General features: G+C 35.9%; 1 pseudogene; it reads left to right on the forward strand.

The window, feature by feature from the left end:
• Positions 1-4,513: 4,513 nt before the first annotated feature.
• Positions 4,514-19,596, forward strand: LOC102956810 (annotated as a pseudogene).
• The last annotated feature ends 891 nt before the right edge of the window (positions 19,597-20,487 follow it).

Below are 20,487 nucleotides of genomic sequence, written 5' to 3' on the forward strand. Positions count from 1 at the left end.
ACTGAATCGCCCAGGCACCCCACAATAACGTTATTTAAAAGCAAGTTAAAACTTCCATAATCACACTAAGGGATAACATTAAAATTAGGGGTTAGATATAGTTCCAAATAAGGAGCTTCTAAAATTCAGCTATGTCAAAAGAGTGAATGAATGTCCAGGATGGCATTGGGGGGGGGGGGTGGGTAACCTCAAGAGATTTTTAACCATATGAAGCTTACAATGCCATTGAGTGGGCATTTAGCCATCATGTGGCTGTTAATAGAATCCTGAAACAATATAGTATAAATGGACTTGCCAGAATATCATTTACATGTAAAGACTTTCTTGAGTTATTTCAATCTCGGTGTCTGCATTTATAAAACTGATATTGAAAAGCATTTACCACTCAAACTGGTAATGAGGATTAACAATAAAAAAGACTGAAGCTTAAAGATTTCTTGGGGCACCTGGGTGGCTCAGTCAGGTGAGTGTCCAACTTCAGCTCAGGTCATGAACTCATGGTTCATGAGTTCGAGCCTTGCATTGGATAATACTGCACTGGTAGAACAGAGCTTGCCTGGGATTCTCTCTCTCTCCTTCTTTTTCTGCCCCTCCCCTACTCTCTCTCTCAAAATAAATAAATAAACTTAAAAAAACGCCACATAATTTCTAAAGAATGATTTAAAATATTTGTGAACTGTAAGACTTTTTAAAATTTGTTCAACATTATATAATTATATGATTTGATATAATACTAAGAGAGATTAAGTTTGTTTGCTTTTGTGTTTGTTTTATGTTGTTGCTGTAAGCAACAATGCCAGATAAAACAAGGGATAGCTCCCAACTCATGGTAGGAGCAGTTAATTCATGTTTCTCTTACTGAGTTTAGATAGAATCCATTCCTATAGGACAAGGGAAAAATGGGGTTGGAAGAATTCTCTTCCTCTCCCCTATCTCCTTTAAAACAAACAAACAAACAAATGACCACTTCCATAGAAAGGATGCTAGACTAAATGGATCATTAATATCATTTGGAATGGCAAATTCTCTCCTTTTATGCTCAGAAAAACTGTCATTCTTTGAGCTATGACCTTTAGCCTGGTATTCTTGGGGACATGCAGTAATCTGTCGACAGATCTGGAGTAATGACAACTCTTATTCCTGACGTTATCTTGCCAATTCTCTCTTCTTTTGGTGGTTTAGCTAGTTATTTATCATGCAACTCTTCCACTTCCAATGGCTCAATAGTACGTGTAATTTTTATAACATTAAATATAAAAATAATATTTCACCAGAAATCAGTAAATAATGTAAATATTGTTTTAAAAACTTTTCTTGGCCTCACAGGCTTTATGTTCCCATTTGCTTCCGGCTATTAAAATGTTACACAAAACACCAGGCTAAAAAAGACAGATTTCCAAGGAGCTGAGCTGTAAATTCTTGACATATTATTTGATGAAGGTAAATAGTGTCATTTTCTACTTTATTAACTTCATGTGATAAACACTCTGATCTTAAAAAATTTATTATATTTGGAAGAGAGAAGAGATAGCTTGTTTAGAGTCATCCTACCCATAATTTATTGGGCCCTTCTGTGACTGCTATGGATCTCAAACTCTGATCTGTTAATGTTATCTAGTATTTGGCTAATGGGATATATTTTCTTTTTTTCTTTATCTAAAAATGTGACAAAAGAAGACTAAGAAATGTTTTCCCAAAGGGCAATGGGATTTATGAATCATCAAATACATAAATCAGTTGTCTTCCTCTCTTTCTTTCTCTCTTTCTCTTTCTTTCTGACAGCAATCCATTCCTATTTAAATCTGTTTATAGATTATCATTATCCTAGTTCTCTTATAGTTTTTCTTCTTATTGTAACTTCTGTCATTTCCAAGCAACACATGTGAATTTGACCTTGACATTGTTAATCTTGGCTGTGCTTTGCCACAACTTTATCTTCATTTCCTCCCTCAAAGCCTCAGTAAATAGACTGTGATTAATCAGGTAACTGAATAATTTTTAGCTCATATATTTTTGAGCCTAAGCAGTCAAATTACTTCTTATATCTCTGGGAATTATTAAACAGGATGTCCATTAACATTAGTGAATATGTGTGGCATTTTTCCTTAATAAGGACGCTGAGTATATATATATACTATAACGAAGGATAATTTCTCTAGATTAGTGGCCCTCATCATTTATTGTTTTTTGCAGAGATACACTTGACGGCTGATACTCTCATGACCAACATGTTTGCATGGAGTCACACTGGAGGACTTTCAGTCCCCCTTGCAAGTTCACTCTTTCCTGGTCACTCATGAATTCCCACTAAATGGCAGTGAATTACTATTAGAGTTATAACTACAAACAACTTTATTTAAATACTTTTTTGGAAGTAATTTATTTGGGGAAAGCAATGCTTAAATATCATCAGTAACCACTCAGTTTACATGCCCCTCTCGGCCTGCCAGTACCTTACCCACAGTGGAGCGTTGTGGCTCTGATGATATCTATGGATATAGACCTGAACTCAACACTGAAAACTCAGAGATTGGTCACATGGCTATCTTTGCACACCTCTTTTATAGAATATGCTGTTATGGAAGTAGTAATGGTTCAAGTTAGGAAACTAGAGAAGAGAGAAGTCCAGTTCCTAGACTTCTTGGTGACACTGGTAAAATAACAAAAGAATATTGACACTTGTTATGCTCTTGCTTTGGTTTATACTAAGACTTTCAACTCTCAAAATGAAAGAATGAGGATCTTACCAACCTAGAGGAGTCTAAAGATGCTATGGACTTAATTAGTAAAAACAAATAAAGGCAACGACAAAAAAATTGGTTCCCCATTAAAATGAAACCCTGATTACTGAAGGAATTATTTGCCTGATAGATCATTTCAGGTCACATATGCTTTTAAGTATTTGATGAGTTAGTAAGTACCATGTTTGATTACAGTTCTTTGACATTTTCTACTATGCTATTTAATAATAAATTGGAAAGAAAGGCCATTTAAAGCAAATGTTTACATTCTTTTAAATACACAAAGCAACTATGAGCCACAGAGACAACAAATCTAAAAAGAGAAGAGATTCTTAAGAAAAGGGCTTAGTTCATAAACCCTTAAAATCAGTATGCAAAATTATGGGTATATGCATACGTGTGGTGAGAAAAAAGTTCATAACCTTTATTGGTTTCTTAAGTGGGGTTCATGATCTATTAAAAAGCTAAGGACTAGGGGCGCCTGGGTGGCTCAGTCGGTTAAGCGTCCGACTTCAGCTCAGGTCACGATCTCGCGGTCCATGAGTTCCAGCCCCGCGTCGGGCTCTGGGCTGATGGCTCAGAGCCTGGAGCCTGCTTCCGATTCTGTGTCTCCCTCTCTCTCTGCCCCTCCCCTGTTCATGCTCTGTCTCTCTCTGTCTCAAAAATAAATAAAACGTTAAAAAAAATTTATAAAAAAAAAAAAAAGCTAAGGACTAAACACTACTTTAATAGTAATGTTTTATAAGAGACAGAATAACAATTTTCTGGTGGACTGGGGAATGAAAAGGATACAGGTTGCCAAGTTAGATTGCTTTCCAGCCATTCTGACTGAATTTGCCACAATAGTATTTCGTTTTTAGTTAAAGGAAGTTGGCACAACACATATAATCACAAAAATGTTCACAATATCAAATACAAACAATTTTAGGGCTAATCATCTTGTGGGTCCTTTTCTGTTGCGTCTCTACATCGAATTGGGCCGAAGTTTGGCAAATTATGGCCCATGGTCTAAATCTGACCCACAGTCTGTTTTTATATGGTCTGCCAGCTAAGAAAGCTTTAACGTTTTTTGGAGAATTTGCAACAGAAAGCCTATGCATCCTGTAAAGTCTGTATATCCTGTAAAGATATATACTTTATGTTCCTCTATAGAAAAGTTCAATACCCCCAATCAGTGAATTAGACAATTCAGTAAGTCTTTTGGACAGTAGCTAATATTTATTAAGGGCTACAAATTGCCTGGTTATGTCCTGGAGCTGGTGATACATCAGTGAGAAAAAAAATGACCCAGATTATTTGCTTTTACGAATCTCATTTAGAGGTTATTTAGAGGACACAAAAATAAGATAGCAGATGAATAAATTGAATCAATTTTATAGTATGTTCGAAAGGAATAAATATTGTGGAGAAAAATGGAGCAGGATATGGGAATTTGGAAATTTTGAGGGACGAGTGAGATTAGCTCTTGAAAAGGTGGTTAGAGTTGACCTCACTCAGAAGGTAATATTGGTGCAGACTTGAAGGAGATAAGGAGATAAAAGTGTAGCAAACAGTCAGTGCAAAGACCCTGAGGTTGTATCTGATGTTCAATAAAGGTGGAGGAGAACAATTAAAAACTGACTTTTTGCATTGATAAGCCATGTGTCAGTCTCTCTCAGGCACAGTTTCTCTTAAGCATATATAGTTTCAATTTTGCCACAAGTAAATCTCTCTTTATGTTATGAAAATTCACCCAAGCATAATGAATGAGTTGTCAGGGTTTCTGAATCAAAATGTTATCTGACAAAGCATCGAGCGGGCTCCGTCAGCAGCTCCTGCTGGGATGTACCTGCCACGACTCGGTGGAGTGTTGCAGAGTCGAGGGGAGCGACATCGGAGGAGCCGGATCTTGCTCGGGTATCAGGTTCAGGTCAAGGCAAAAAGTAGGCGCCACCGCCTCCTCCTGGGTCGTTGCTTCTCGTCCAAGCTTGGCGGTGTCCCGGGCTCCGGAAAGGAGGCCTGCGGAGGATCCAAACTGATGAGGTCTGGGGTGCCCCTAGGGGCGACAGAGGTGGCGGCTAGAGGAACCCCTGCGAACCGCCGCTCCGCCTTGGATTGAAGCACGTGTGGGTCAGCGCTGTCATTGGTCGTGGCGCGTCGAAAATCAGAGACCTCCAGGGGTGCCTTGGTGGCTCCGGTGAAGCTCTTCCTTCAGCTGAGGTCGTGATCTCACAGTTCATGAGTTCGTGAGTTCCTGCCCCGCACTGGGCTCTGTGCTGACAGCTCAGAGCCTGGAGCCCGCTTCAGATTCTGTGCCTCCCCCGCTCTCTGCCCCCATCCTGCTTGCGCTCTGTCTCTCCCTCTCTCTTTTTTTAAAGTTTATTTATTTTTGAGAGAGAGAGAGAGAGAGAGAGAGAGAGAGCAAGTAGCGGAGGGGCAGAGAGGGAGAGGGAGAGAAAGAATCCTAAGCAGGCTCCAGGCTCTGAGCTGTCAGCACAGAGCTTGACATGGGACTTGAACCCACAAACCCTGAGATCATGACCTGAGCCGAAATCGGATGCTCAACTGACTGAGCCACCCACGCGCCGCTCTCTCTCTTTCTCTCAAAAGTAAATGAACATTAAAAATAAGAAGAAAAAAAGCCTCTTAAAAAAAAAAAAAGACCTCCAAAGTACAACAAACAGGAAAATACAGATAATCAAAGATTGTCTCCATGCACAGGTCAAAATTTTTGGCAGCAAGGCAATGAAGAAGAAGCCAAAACAGTGACAGATAATTTTCTTTAAAAAACAAAACAAAACAAAACAAAACACTAAAATTACAATGCAAAGCCCAGAATTGATATTGTTGCATTCCAACCTTCTGTGGGAAGACATGTAAGGACACATAGTAATGTTACAGAGAATCAGCTATTCACTGATTGGGATCAAATTGGAGAAAATGCTTTGAAATGGAGGGAGGGAATGGGAAGATTTACCTCCAGTTAAGAAAAACTTTACATGGAATCAGAAACAACAAGTTCAGCGTCCAAGTGCAAGTAGACACTTGGAGGAAAGAAAATTTTGATATAATGTGTGATGACTTGAAAGATGGTCAGAAGTGTCATATACCCAGTCCTACTTGTAAATTTGAGGATGTTTTTCAATGCAGGCATGGCCAATAGTTCTACAAGGAAAAGATCTTATAGGAGTAGCCCAAACTGGAACAGGGAAGACGTTGTCCTACTTAGTGCCTGGATTATCCATCTTGATTTACAGCCCATAATTAGAGAAAAAAAAGAACGGACCCAGAATGTTAGTTCTTACACCCACTAGGTAATTAGGTCTTCACGTAGAAGCAGAATGTTCTATGTATTCATATAAAGGCCTTAAAAGTGTTTGTATATATGGTGGTGGAGATAGAAATGGAAAAATACAATAACTGAAAAAAGGAGTAGATATTATCGTAACTCCTGGAAGACTGAATGATTTACAAATGAGTAACTGTTTCAATCTCAGAAGCATAACCTACTTGGTATTAGATGAAGTCGACAAGAAGCTAGACATGGGATTTGACCCCAGATAATAACGATTTTATTAGATGTGCACCCAGACAGGCAGACTATTATGACAAGTGCAACGTGGACATATGCTGTCCGTGGACTTGCACAATTTTATTTGAAAGAGCCAATGATTGTATATGTTGGTACTTTGGATCTTGTTGCTGTAAGTACCATGAAACAAAACATAATTGTCACCACAGAAGAAGAGAAATGAGCTCCTATCCAAGCGTTTTTAGAAAACTTGTCTCCCAAGGACAAAGTCATAATGTTTGTCAGCAGAAAAGTTTGCTCATCAAGTGACCCAATTCTGCGACATGGATTGGTGGGAGTCCCTTCACGGCGACAGAAAACAGATGGCCAAGAGAGAACATTAGAAAAGTTTAAAACAGGTAGAGTAAGAATAGTGATTGCTTCAGATTTGACATCTTGAGGTCTCAATGTCCATGATATCACACGTCTATAATTATGATTTCCCTGGAACATCAAAGAATGTGTACATAGAGTAGGGTGCACTGAAAGAGCAGGGAGGACTTAACATCCATTACCCTCATCACTAGAAATGACTGGAGGGTTGCTGGTGAGTTAATATTCTGGGTATCTTCTTTGAGAAATATCTGTTCATGTTGTTTGTCTATTTTTTACTTGGATTAGTTTTTTGGAGGGATGTTGAGTTTTATAAGTTCTTTATATATTTTTGATACTAACCCTTTACTAGATATGTCACTTGAGCATATCTTCTCCCGTTCCGTAGGTTGCCTTTTACCTTTGTTGATTGTTTCCTTTGCTCTGCAGAAGCGTTTTGCTTTGATGTAGTTCCAGAATTTGCTTTTCGTTTTTGTTTCCCTACTTGGGAGACATATTTAGAAAGAGGTTGCTATGGGTGATGTCAAAGAAGTTACTCTGTGTTCTCTTCTAGGATTTTTATGGGTTCCTTTCTCACATTTAGGTCTTTAATCCATTTGGGTTTATTTTGCGTATGGTGTAAGAAAGTGGTCTAATTTCATTCTTTTGCATGTAGCCGTCCATTGTTCTCAATACCATTTGTTTAAGATACTGCATTTTTCCCATTGGATATTCTTTCCTACTTTGTCAAAGATTATTGACCAAATAATTGGAGGTTTCTTTCTGGATGTTCTATTCTATTATATTGATCCATATGCCTATTTTTATGCCAGTACTCTATTTTGATTACTACAGGTTTGTAATATAACTCAAAGTCCAGAACTGTGATGCCTCCAGTTTTTCTTTTCTTTTTTTTGTTTTTTAAGATCACTTTGTCTATTCAGAGTCTTTTGCAGTTCCATGCGTATTTTAGGGTTTTTTGTTCTAGCTCCGTGAAAAATGCTGTTGGTATTTTGATAGGGATTACATTAAATATGTACATTGCTTTGGGTAGTATAGACATTTTAACAATATTTGTTCTTTCAATCCGTGAGCATGGAATGTCTTTGCATTTCTTTGTGTTGTCTTGAATTTCTTTCATCAGTGTTTTATAGTTTTCAAAGTACAGATCTTTCACATCTTTGGTTAGGTTTATTCCTAGATATTTTGTTAATTTTGTTATTTTGAGTACAATTGTAAATGTGGGTTGTTTCCTTAATTTCTCTTTCTGCTGCTTCATTATTAGTGTATAGAAATGCAACAGATTTCTGTGCATTGATTTTGTATTCTGCAACTTTACTGAGTTTGTTTATCAGTTCCAGCAGTTTTTTGGTGGAGTCTTTGTTGTTTATATGCAGTATTATGTCATCTGCAAATTGTGAAAGTTTTACTTTTTCCTTACTGATTTGGATTCCTTTTATTTCTTTTTGTTGTCTGATGGCTGTGGCTGGTACTTCTAGTACTATGTTGGTCATCCTGGTCATCCTGGTCTTGTTCCTGAACTTAGGGGAAAGCTCTCAGATTTTCTTCATTAAGGATGATGTTAACCGTTGGTTTTTCATAGATGGGCTTTATTATGTTGAAGTAAGTTCCTTCTAACCCTGTTTTGTTGAGGGTTTTTATTATGAATGGATATTGTACTTCATAAAATGCTTTTTCTGCATCTATTGAAATGATTATATGGTCCTTATCCTTCCTCTTACTGATGTGATGTATTGCATTGATTGATTTGTGGATGTGGAACCACCCTTGAAACCCAGGAATAAATCCCACTTGATCGTGATGATAATTTTTTTAATGTATTGTAAAATTTGATTTGCTAGTATTTTATTGAGAATTTTCAAATCTCTGTTCATCAGGGATATTGGCCTGTAGTTTCTTTTTTAGTGGTGTCTCTATCTGGTTTTGGTATTGGGGTAACATTGGCCTCATAGAATGGATTTGGAAGTTTTCCTTTCTTTTCTATTTTTTGCAATAGTTTGAGAAGAAAAGTTATTAACTCTTCTTTAAGTGTTTGGTAGAATTTGCCTGTGAAGCCATCTGGGCCAGGACTTTTGTTTGTTGTGAGTTTTTTGATTACTGATTCAGTCTCCTTGGCTGGTAATCAGTCTGTTCAAATTATCTATTTCTTCCTGTTTCTGTTTTGGTAGTTTATATGTTTCTAATAATTTATCTGTTTCTTGTAGGTTGTCCAATCTGTTGACATAGTTCATATTATTGTCTTATAATTGTACTTCTATGATGTTGGTTGTCATTTCTCCTCTCTTTTATTTTGTTTGAGTCATTTTTCTTTTCATCTTGATAAGTCTGGGTAAAGATATATCAATTTTGTTGATTTTTTCAAAGAAACAGCTCCTGGTTACATTGACCTGTTCTATTATTTTTTAGTTTCTATATCATTTATTTCTACTCTAATCTTTATTATTTCCTTCCTTCTACTGGTGTTAGGTTTTGTTTGTTGTTCTTTCTCTAGGTCCTTTAGGTATAAGTTTAGATTGTTTATTTGAGATTGTTCTTGATTCTTGAGTAGGTCTGTATTCCCATAAACTTCCTTCTTAGAACCACTTTTGTTGCATCTGAGAGGTTTTAGACTATTTTGTTTTCATTTTCATTTGTTTCCATGTACTTTTTCATTTCTTCCTTTATTCCTGGTTGACCCATTCATCGTTTAGTAGCATGTTATTTAAGCTCCATGTATTTGTAGTTTTTTTCAGAATTGTCCTTGTGGTTGACTTCTAGTTTCATAATGTTGTGGTCAGAAAATATGCATGGTATGATTTTGATTTACTTGAATTCGTCAAAGTTTGTTTTGTGGACTAGTATGTGATCTATTCTGGAGAATGTTCCATATCCACTTGAAAAGAATGTGTATTTTGCTGTTTCAGGATGGAATGTTCTGAATGTATCTGTTAAACCCATCTGTTCCAGTGTGTCATTCAAAGCCATTGCTTCCTTGTTAATGTTCTGTTTAGTTCATCTGTCCATTGATGTAAGTAGAGTGTTAAAGTCCCCTATTATTATTTATTATCTGTTAGTACCTTTATGTGTGTTATTAACTGGTTTATGTATTTGGGTGCTTCTATGTTGGGTGCATAAATATTTACACTTGCTGTATTTTCTTGTTGGATTGTCCCCTTTATTATTATATAGTACCCTTCTTTTGTCTCTTGTTACAGTCTTTGTTTTAAAGTCTATTTTGTCCAATGTCAAGTATTGCTACTCTGGTTTTCTTTTGCTGTTCATTTGCATGATGCATGTTTCTCCATCCTCTCACTTTCAATCTGCAGGTGTCTTTAGGTCTAAAATGGATCTCTTGTAGGCACACACAAAAATATTTTTATCGACTTTTCTTAATGATCATGCCTGCATGATATGTTGAGAATTTGTATGGATGTCTGCACTATTCAGTACAGTACTAGCTACATGTGACTATTTAAATTTAAATTGTAATTAACAAAAGTAAGCATTCTGTTCTTTAGTTGTACTAACCACATTTCAAATGCATAATAGCTACATGTGACAGTAGTTACTATATGGAACAGCATAGATTATAGAGCATTTCCATTATCACAGAAATTTCATTGGAGAGTACTGCTCTAACAGAAATACTGAATACACTTAATAGAACTTTTCTGAAGAATTGAGATTATAAGAATGAAGTTGCCTCCAAAGACAAGTATTTCACCTAAGGGAATAATATATGAGGAAAATTGGTCATTCAACCAGATAATACTTTGCATATTGTAAGCATTCTATAAATTTTTGAATGATGTCTACATGAGGGAGCAATGTTGCATTATCACCAAGTAATTCTAATCAACTTTCCTGAAATATAGTCTAGTGTTATCTTCTTTTTCCAGAAAAACGCACAATTTAAGTAAATTATTACTTTTAGAACTGATATGTTGACTCCATCCTCTTTTGAATCTTTAGCCTCTGTCTTTTTAATTAGATTATTTCTAGATATTTACTATGTTATTTACATATTAAATGCCCAGAAATTATCCTTATTTCAAAAATCTGGCCAGAAATGATATAAAAACAAAGTATTTTATGTCTACCTGAAGATGGTCATCCCCCCTTGAAAAGTAATGTTCTGTGCTCTAAGACAGCACTGTGATTCCTTTAATTAAGAGAAGATAATTTTTTAGCACCATAATTGAGGCCAGCACTGGAGCAGGAAGTCATTTTGGCTCCGGATTAAAGAAATATTAACCGCTTGGCCCCTGAAGACTCAAAGGCCGACTAGAAAAATGATAAACTTCAAAGTACCATCCCATAGATTGTGATGGTCTTTGAAGAAACCTAGACATGAAAATACTGGCTTCACCCTAGACATGCCAAAGTTCCTCAGCTACTGCAAAATTTAAGGTCAATAAGAAAAAGATTATGAAATAGGTTTTCCGTATATGGAACAAATAAATGTGAAAGCCCTGAGATTTGTATATTAGATTGGTTGCAACTGGTAACATGTTGTAATAGAGATCACAAAATAGAATTGATAAACTTAAGCTGGGGAGAATCCTATTTTTTTTTAAAAAAGGAAACTAACAGTGATGGACAGAAGAGGTCACACGTTGCTATTTTCCTAGTTTACTTCTAGATTCATGTGAAAAATGATTCATGATTCTAGATTCATGTGAAAAATATAAAAACATATAGCATATTTAGGTATGAAAGGCCAAAGAATGAAATAATGTTTCTAAAGGGACTTTAATACACCCAGACTATAGCATTTATAAACTAGGACATGCTACCCCCTGGTTCACTTCCAGACCATTGCTCAGTGTACTGAGAAACATGACCACATACTGACTGGCACATGTTCAGAACTTGACGATTTGACACGGGAAAAATATTTTCATATTTAAGTGTACATTTGGCAAATAGAAGTATTAACAATAAGACTGTGGGTAACTTGCCGTATGTTTTATACAACGGGTACTTATTGATCTTATAAACAGAGAAGAGCACAGAGCTGAATATTTTACAATTGAAAACCCTCGCTTACTTTCTAATATAATTTTTTTTCCTTAGTTCGATAGACATAACAAAGGGCACATAGCCTAAATAGTTCTGTTAGTCTATGCCATGAATGGTAAATGGATGCTACCCATATCATTGGACCTACATTTCAAAGTGTATGTGAAATGTTTGTACTGTTAATATGTCCAGAGTTTCCCAGGTGAAACATAAACTTTGAAACATAAACTGCCAGGTTTCCAGTGTAAGGTGTTTTTTTTTTTTTTTTTTTAAGCAGAACAATAGGACTAAACAAAATATTTTAGCTTCTCTAAATATTTTCTCCCCTTACCTTGCATCTCACCCTTTGGTTGGTCAGTAAAATGCTGCTAAAGTAAAAGAAATTTCTGATACTTTCACTAAAATGTGCTACAGTTATGTCCTGGATCTAAAATTGTAGGACAAGAGGACAAATAGATACCCAGAAACAATTATTAAAAGACACAAAGAAAAACAACAACTAATACCTAGGTAGCCTTGCATCCTGTAGATTTTGGATGAAGTTGTTACAAAATGCTTTTGTTGCTATCCAGAAGATGGTGGGAGAAAATACAGCCTTAATTCAGGTCGCATAATCATTTTCCGTTAAATGTTTAGAAGTCCTGCTTTCTTCCACAGCACAACAATTACACAGCAGAGCATAATTATTTTACAGTCAATTGAGTACACCAAATGGGCATATTTATGAAACCTGATTTATACTTCATGCTTGCAACACTACATGAAGCGTGGCTTTACCTCCCACCAAACCTGCAGTCAGTAAAACCGTCAAAAGGACTCTTTGCTTCAGCTCCAAAGCAAAATAACTGAAGTTTGAGCAATCCTTTTGAAATGTTGGTACCGCACTTAGCTTTTTCCTATCAAGTGTACTGCAAAGAGGAAAGGCAAAGAAAGCAATGTGGTATCTGTGGACAGGTTCCATAAAAGTTTTATGGCTTTAGTTCATGCCCTGATTCTTGCTGTGGTGAGCAAGTACATTTTTCATTAGCCTATCCCACAAAGCAATGAGACAGTCTACATTTAAGTGATGACCTTCTCCATATAAGCTCAAACTTGTTTTCCTTGTACTTCAATAACTAATAATTATTTATGAAGGTTTGCATAATTACCTAAGATACTGCAGGAGTTTGGTCACATTGTGACCTTCATAAGAACTTCTTGGAACATGGAATTTCCAAATTTTTGAAGAGATACTCTAATTCCTTGTCTTTTTTTCTCACACATTTATATAGTTGGCAATGAGGCATCAATGCACAGTGATGACTTACTGGTACCATCAGTGAGTTTAAGGAGGCCTCTGTAAATATTTAAATTAGGCATTTCTGTTTTAGATGCAAAAAAAGTCCAGGCTGCTGTTCTAATGCAATTACAGAAAAACTAAATAATAGGTGATTTTGTTGAATTTGCTGATTAATCATGTGTAATGTCTATGTTTTTCTTATTAATTGCTTTATCTTAATTGCATAAGAATTATCTTCTGATTTCATTCAGGACTGAAAGAGGGGAAATACTTATTTGGAATTAATGAGCAAACTGTGGAGTCCCGGGTTTATCGGTAATTCTTTATCTTCAGGGTCTGAGCACGGCCTAATATGGGGACTATGAAACAAGATTCCTCTATGTGTTATTGACTTCCAAATGAAAAAAAAATTATTCACTCCTTTCATAAGACCTGTGCACAGCAGCTCATGTTGATGGCCTCCAAGCACAGTAAACTAACACATTAGGGTAAACAGATGTTTTCTCTATTAACAGTATCAACCATCTGGCTGCAGGCCAAATCAAGTCTGGGAAGTAATTTCAACTGGCCTGTCTGTTAATGCGAAAACTGACTGAACAGTCTCTCCTGCTCATCTTCCCATCCTGCAAAGGATGTTTCTTCCAGTGTATGATTCATGGAAGAACAGGAAGGAGAGAGATCATTTCAAAGAGTTAATTAATTCTTAGTTGCAATTTTATTCAATTATCTGTTTAAAATATAAAATGTACAGCATTAAAGATGCTAAGATCTAAACTAAGTATGATGTAGAAAATTAGGGAAAATGTAGAGATAAATTTTCTTAAACACTGGAATCAGCTGCGGTATCTAATTTAATCTTTATTTAAAGAACCCAGTCCCTGGGAGACCATGAAACTAGGTTGCCAACTGCCTACTAAAAAAATAAAGGAACAAAAGTAACTTTTGCTAAAAAGAGGTAAAATCATGACCATCTCACATGTTATTTATTTTTGGTCATTAAATATTGTTTATTCAGATATAATTGCCTTAGTTCATTTTATCTTTCATATAGTAATGATTCTTGAATTATATCAATGCAATATTAATACAGACATTATCTCTTAACCTAACCTAAACAAATCAGAATAAAACAAAGGAAAATTATAATTCATAATATCATTTGCACAGATGTAAAATCTCAAGTAAGATTTAGTAAAAATTAATTTCTTTCATTTATTCCCAGATACTTGTGATAAATACCCACCTTTGCAGAATTTCCTTTTGTTCTTATTTCTTAGTTCTTTCTTTGCCTCTAAATCATTTTCTTTTCCTAACCATATTAGCTATATATATAGTGGAAAATTGAATCCCAAGAAGACACATCTTTATAAATGGATGAATAATTCTCCTGGGCTAGAAATTATTTAACTGATACTGAGCTACAAAATGGTATCTTCACGAGGCTAAAACTAATACAACTATTTCTTGTCCTATCTGTAGACAGACTAGAGGATTAACTAGGAATTGTGTGGGTTTTTTTAAATGTTTATTATTTATTGAGAGAGAGAGAGAGAGAGAGAGACAGAGAGTGAGCAGGGGAGGGGCAGAGAGAGAGGGAGACAGAGAATCCCAAGCAGATTCCACACTATCAGTACAGAGCTTGACATGGGGCTCGAACACACAAACTGTGAGTTGATGACCTGAGCCGAAACAAGAGTCAGAGGACTAACTGAGCCACTCAGGCACCCCAGGAATTGTGTTTTAAGGAATCTAGTAGCAAGCTTATTTCTAGTGGTTTTCTAATGTTCCCACAAGATTTCCTGAGTTAATCAACTAACATAGAGGTGCGGTATGAGGAAGGAGCTGCCAAAGCATGTTGCATAGTGTGGACAGAACGTGAGATGAGTAGATGTAGATGTAAATCCTGAATTAGGCACTTACAATTTGTCTATTCACTGAACAAACGCACACCCAAACTCCTTTTAAAAATTCATTAAAGTGCTGGGGCACATGGGTGGCTCAGTGAGTTAAGCGTCCCACTCTTGATTTCAGCTCAGGTCATGATCTCACAGTTTGTGAGATCGAACCCTGTGTTGGACTCTGCACTGACAGCACAGAGCCTGCTTGGGATTCTCTCTCTCCTCTCTGCTCCTCTCTCTCGCTCTCTCTTAAAAACAAATAAGCATTAAATTAAAAAAACTATTAAAATGCTTATTATGCTCCAGGTACTGTGTTTTAATATTTGGTATACCATAATGAAAAAGATTGACTAGACTCTCGACTTTCTTGAGTGTCTAGTCTAGTGGAGAAAATGTGTACCAACTGGCAACCTATCAAATAAAATAACTGAACATTGAGATCCATGCTGTGAAAAAGAAGAATAGAGCAATGTAACAGAAAGTAATAGGACTTGGGTTTTGTAGCTCAGTTGGTATTGATGGATCAGAAAGTACTTCTCTGAAGAAGGGGCATTTAAACTGAGACTCTAAATTGTAATGGAGGCAGCCATTTGGAAAATGACAGAAAGAATGATTGAGGCAATGAGGGTGTAATCTATAAGCCCATGAGAAGAAAGAGCTGAGCTCATTAGAAAGTTGAATGAAGGAAAATATGTCACCTCTTAGGTAAGATTTTAAACCTTTCAGAAAGCTTAGATGAGAGTCTGTAAAAATAGGTCTGGTGTGATCTGCCTCATATATTTGTTTGGGAATAATAATACCTAATGTATATTGATAAGTTCTATTTACCAGCACTATTTGAAGCGCTTGCTCTGAATTTCTAATTTAGATCCTATAACAAGACCTCTTCTCTGTCACTGTCTGTATTTATTTAGGTAAGGAAACAGATTTTTAGTAACTTAGGTAGTTAGTAAGTCAATCCAGCAATCTGACTCAAGAGATCATCCTCTTAGCAATAACATGAAATAATGTAGAAAAAGTTTCCAAGACATCATGCTTGTTCTTGTAAGTGTAGAAATTGTTGTTAGGAGCACCTAGGTAGCTCAGTCGGTTAAGCATCCCACTTCGGCTCAGGTCATGATCTCCTGGTTTGTGAGTTTAAGCCCCGCATTGGGCTCTGTGCTGACAGCTCAAAGGCTGGAGCCTGCTTTGGATTCTGTGTCCCTCTCTCTATCTGCCCCTCCCCTGCTCACGCGCTCTCTCTCTCTCTCTCTCTCTCAAAAATGGAATAAACATTAAAAATTTTAAAAAAAGAAATTGTTGTTATTATTATCAGTACTCTGACTGATATGTAAGTATTTCAGTCTGACCCAGCATTGATCTTTCCTACATGTATGTATAAAGTGATTAAATTTGTCTTTAAAACCAAAGTAATTTTGAGAGTGAAGGTGTTTGATTACATGGATACGACAGGCATTAACTAATACTGTCTTGGGATAGTATGGGATAAATGGCTGTTGTACCTAACATGTGAATTTGCCATCATTGGCCTGAGGTCACATTTGTAGTGAATACAGCAGCAGGCTACTGTTTCGTGAATTTCTTAAGCTGGGAGAGAATTTAGAGGCCATCAATTACAACATCTTGTTTTATAAATAATTTGCTTTTAAGGCCCAGAGAGATGAAATTACTTGCCCAAGATAAGAGCTGGTTAGTTCCAGAACTAGACTAGAAACTCAGTGATTTTTTTTAGTATTCCTGGCTGCTTAAAGACAAATGTGTATTTCTTTAGCTGGAACTGAATGGAATGGATAGAAATTTACTTATCCTATCACCCCACTGGCAGAGTGTTTTGTTTTTTTTTTTAACTAGTAACTTGTATCATGAAGCCAGCCAGGATTCACAGACAATCCTAGGAACATTTTAGAGTAGGACCATCAGCAGTGTTATGGAATGTGGAATCAGAAGGCCCTAAATTAGGTTTTAGCTTTGACCTTGTCATTGTTTAATTTAAGGGCCTTAAGCCAGTTACTTACTCTTTCTAAGCCTTGATTTCCTCACTTTGAGAGAGAGGACTTGAAAAAAATCCCTTTGAAGTCCTTTTTTTTTTCTTTTCTTTAAGTTATATAAGAACAATAGTCTGAGTTTGGGGAAGATAGTTGGTAAAGAGAAAAGTGAAGGTACCACAGACAGATTTCAATTTTGCCAATGGCTAGTCTTGAGTCTGTTGCATGCTAAATCACATAGTTCTTGAACTGGATTAGTGAGTAGGTAGATAGAGATATTGATTAGGACACCAGTGATTATCCAGTAAATTATGCATGACTGAGTTTAAGTAGACCAACAGGATACTTTTGGACCATTTCCCACAAGACGAACTAACATTGACAGCTCATTTTCTGTAATCATGTGAGACTACTCAGGGGTTACAAATGGATAATAATGGGGATTTAAAAATTTAGATCCTAAAATAAAGGACAACTAAGGGCCTGGAAAAGAGTTCTACTATTGGAATTTTTTTTAAGTTATTAATGTCCCGAGACATTTATTTGTCTCTACATTTTTATATAACATGGAAATAATTGCTAAGTGTTCATGTTGTTCAAGTCAGTGGTAACAATAAAAGAAATATAGGTAAATTTTTAGGTATTCAGTTCTAGAGTCAAATAAGTGGGTTTAAATAGTTGATTGCCTGATTTACAGGACGGTGGTGAGAATTTAGTGAGAAGGTGTACGTAGTCAGTCACCCTAGTGTGCCTCAGCTGCATTGGCTTTCTTCCCCTTCTCTGATTGCATTACACCCTCTTCTCTTCTGTACCAAAACACAGAGATTGTGGAAAATATTGTAGATTGGCTTCCTCAACCTATGTTGTCTCTCTAATAGCATACCTTCCTTTAAACTAGAGTCTACAAAAATAAATAAATACCATATTTATTAGATTTCAATGTGTCAGGATTCCAATGAGACTGTCTTCCACCAAATAGATACACATATATGAGAGAAGGAAGGCAAGAATAAACATCTGGGACAAAGGCTAGTTGTTTCTTTTTATGAGAATTGTCTTGGAGGCCTTTTATTAAGGCCTGTTAAGAAGATTCTGCTATGTGAATGTATGAACATTTGGTTTTCATGACTGTCAAACAGCAGATGGTAGCATCAGTGACATCTCTGGTGATAGTGTTAGGCTTATCTTCTAGTTGGGTCATTTTGACTGTTTAGCATCAAGTTCAGTTCCCCGGACTTTTCCAAAGTTCTTTGAGTTAGTAAGAGGCTATAATAAGGGCTCTTTTGCATAAGTCAGCTAGAGTGGACTTTGTTGTCTGCAACTAAGAATCCTGAAGTAATACAGCAATTTTGAACAATGAAAGACAGAAGCCTCATTAACGTTTCTTAATATAAGATCATATTTATTCATATGTGTATTCATTTGAAATAATTATTGAGCATAAGACACTGGGTTAGATGCTGCATATAAACTGGTGAATTAAAATAGGTATCAACCCTAGATATGGAAGCTAAAATCTATTGCAAGAGATATAATTAACAAGTAAATAAACAAATGAATATATGCTTGAATAATAATTAGTGCTCTGAAGAAAATCAGTAAGATATAATAATATAATAAAAGAAGCCATTTAAGTCAGAAGAGGTTCTCTGAAAGATGAAAAGAAGCTAGCTAGTAAGAATGTGGAAGGTGCATTTTCTGTGGTTCTGAATGGTGCACTAAGAGCTTCTGGTGAATTTTATAGTCACCAGTAAAATAATAGTTAAATAAGAGTGGTTAAATAAGTAAAACCTATAATTTGGCAGAAATCTGTAGCTATTTAGTCAACTAAATTTATAGAATGTAATACTGAAAACATAGAAACATAGAAAAGCCAGCAAGAATGACTTATTTCCGGTAACTGGCCACCTACATAATTATTATATCCAAATACCATAAAGAACCTCTTTTTTTCCTGATAGAAAAGGGAATGGTGATTATCTCTCAGACAACTAGATTTTTCAGTAAAACATTACTCAAGTGAATGTTATTCTTTCATTGGAAATTGTGTGACCTATTTATGGTGGTGGAGTCCCTATGACCTCATACGATAGAAAAATAAGGTGAGGAACCAATACAATTATAAATAGCACAAGGAGCAAGCTAAAGATTGTAGAATACCCAATTTAAACACTATCTCCTTCCACTGTCAAGAAGACTGTGATTATTGAGTTTTCTGTTACTCTTCTACAACAATCCTAATTTTACATAACTTTTATTTTATTATAGTTATTATTATAGTAAGTTATTATATATAGTATGTTATTATACAGTTATTATAGTAAGTCCTCTTACAAGGACTTACTGCTCTTAAAGTCCAAAATGAAGTGCCGAAGGGTTAGCAGTTAGTTCCTACAGTTTAAATAAAGAGACTGGGATTAACACTTTGAAGAACAAACTGGATCTTCCTTTTGAAGGTGAGAATTTATCCTGATCAAGAGGTGTGAAATGATTTTAGTGTTCATAATTCAGATGTAGAGCCTTCAGAGACCAGGCACATTTTTTTCCCCTTTGTATGGCCATTTGCATGTGAAACAAACTCCCTTTCTAGCCTCTCCTTGGCTACACCTTTGTCCAGATAAACCTGGCAGAGCATCTTGTGAATGGGCACATTGCCATCATGGCAGATGGACTGGGCAAGCAAGTTCAAGAGCCAGAATGTATGTCACATTTGACTAAGAAGGGCACATTGACACCAGTGTATGTAGAAACAGCATTTGGTGTACATTCTCACTCCCTATGGCCAAGGGAATATGACCCAGCACTGTAGCTGAGCAATACATTAACTTTGTAAATCTAAAACATTTAAGCCTAATCACTACAGATCTATTGCCCAGAAATTAGGGCTATAATTTAGACTTCTTGGGAGAAAAAATGTAAAGCTTTGTCCTAAATATTGGATATAGATATTTCTTCACAAAAAGCATCATCATCAACCACAAATACTATATTGATCATTTGTTCTATTCATGCCATTTGTAAGGTCGTACATCTTACAAATAATCTTTCAGAGAAGAAATTTGTGGTTTTCCTTTTCACATAAGCACAGGTACATTATCTGAGCAATAGTGATTTTATATTTTATATCTTTCTTTATATAACTTATTAATATATCTCAAACTATTCTCATCCATTTCTTCAATCTCACCTTTTCTCTCCAAATGCCCTGATGTAATTTATATTTCACTTCATCGGGAATGAATATTTTGAGAAACATGTTTTAAATCATTATCAACCTCACCCCCATGCTCTTAATCCTTCCACTTTTGTGATCTCTGCCAACAATGTTATAATTATTCTGATTTAAAACATTAAGACCAACTTTAACATTAACTTGTCTTTTATTTCCATATCTAACTATTCTTCAAAATTTTCCAATGACAAATCAATCCTCTCCTTTCCAGTCATAGTTCTATTACTTTAATTCTTAACCTCATTATATCTCACCTAAACCAGGAAAGCTCTCTATTAAGTATTTAGCATAATGGCTTCAAGGTCAGACAAACCAGGTCATAAATCCAGCCAACCATTTATGAATATATGTAAGTATGTATGTATACGTTTATACACATTCAACTGTTTTCTTTTTTAGCCCAACTCAGTTAAAAGTATTTTATAGAAAAACACAAATGCCATTCCTAAATACTTCAGTGTATCGCCC

Source organism: Panthera tigris, chromosome B1 (assembly GCF_018350195.1).
Source record: "Panthera tigris isolate Pti1 chromosome B1, P.tigris_Pti1_mat1.1, whole genome shotgun sequence".
In the NCBI taxonomy this organism is placed as follows: Eukaryota; Metazoa; Chordata; class Mammalia; order Carnivora; family Felidae; genus Panthera; species Panthera tigris.